Here is a 1795-nt window from a genome sequence, read left to right on the forward strand (position 1 = left end):
TAAAACGACGTTTTGATTATTCTGGAATAAAACGACCTTTGATATGCATCTTCCATAAATGGGGCAAAACCGGTTGGTAACCTATTAATGGGTAAAGCGTGACACGAGTCACTTTGTTATTGGTCAGTTTTTTATTTATTTATTTATTTTTTTTTACAATTTTCTTATTAAAAAAATAATTTTACGGCTATTTCATTAAATGCCACTAAGCAATTGCAAAATTCACCAAATATCATGAACCTTTTCAAAATTTACCAAATGCCACCGAGTTTTAAAAAAAATTCACCGAAAGCCATTAATGACTGACAGCCATTAGTTGACCGTTGACCCCATCATTTGCCACGTGTCATCTCCTGATTGGTCTGTTTTTTCTGGTCGGGTTTTGAGATGCAGTGGTTGGTGTTGGCAGGTGCTGGTGGGAGTTGGTGTGGTAAGTTCGCTTCGATGGTTGTGAACTAACGGAGAGGGAGAGGAGGGGGGTGGGGTTTCGAGGTGGTGGAGGAAGGGGGATGGGGTTTCGCGGGTTAGGGGGTCGCGACGGGATGGGGGAGGGGAAGGGGAGGGGTCGCCGGCGGCCGACGCACCTTCCGGTGCTAGCCCCGGCGGCTGGGGGTGGTGGTGGCTATGGTTTTGGGGTGGGTAGGGGGCTCGACGGCAGGGAGGAGGTGGTGGCTGGCCACCCTGAGTTCCTTTTTTTTTATAATTTTTTTGCTGTTTTTTTTTATAATTTTTGTTATTTTTTTAATTTTAAAAAACGAACCAATCAGAAGGTGACACGTGGCAAGTAATGGGGTCAACTAACGGCTGTCAGTCATTAATAGCAATCGATGAATTTTTTTAAAACTCCGTGGTATTTGGTGAATTTTGAAAAGGTTCATGGCATTTGGTGAATTTTGCAATTGCTCAGTGGCATTTCATGAAAAAACCGTTAATTTTAATTAAAAAAATAAAAATAACCCCACCCACAGCCCCCACCCACCCCGTGAACCGCCACCACCTTATCCCCCACCTTATCCACCTTCACTAACCTGCCTAGCCCTCGCCGACCACCACAGACCACTCTGACCCCCTTACGAACCATCCCTATCCCTGCATTAGACGCTTCCCGTAGCTCCCTAGCCCCTCCCACTTCCCCGCAACATCTTTTTGGTTTAATTGATGATATTCGGGATTCAAACAAATTTCGAAGCTGTCTAACCTTAGCTTCCCTTTGATTGGCGCATCAGCTGAATCAAAGGTATTGTTATACCGTTTTTTCATATTCGCCGCATTTCGATCGATGACCGTCGAAGCGGTAGACGAAATGCATCCTTTCTTGGAGAAGGTATTTGTTGTAGAAGAATGCGTCGTCATTACTCGCGAACCTGTTTATGGTGGTGGTTTAAGGTCAGGCTTTTGTGGCAAGTTGAGGGTGGGGGTGACGGTTGGGATTAGTCGGGGTTGTGGTGGGGGTGGAGGTGAGGGCTGACAGTGGTTGGGCGACGATGGGTTATGATGGGGGTGGTGGCCGCCGGTGAAGGGGTTTCGGGAAGAGGGTGCTAAACGAGGCAGAGGGGGGATGAAGAGTTTTTTTTTGAAAAATAAGTTTTTTTCAAATTAATATCGTTTTTTTAAAAAAGAAATATATAAAATTATAACCAATCTTAATATGACACGTGTCCTCCCTTAACCATACCTATAAGAAGGTAACTAAACTTGTCAATTGGGTCGGTCGGTCGGGTCGGGTAGCTTCGGGTCACAGGTCCTTTCGGGTCGGGTCACGGGTCGATATATGCTCAACCATAACCCAAAGTTT

This window comes from Chenopodium quinoa, unplaced genomic scaffold, assembly GCF_001683475.1.
Source record: "Chenopodium quinoa cultivar QQ74 unplaced genomic scaffold, ASM168347v1, whole genome shotgun sequence".
NCBI lineage: Eukaryota > Viridiplantae > Streptophyta > Magnoliopsida > Caryophyllales > Amaranthaceae > Chenopodium > Chenopodium quinoa.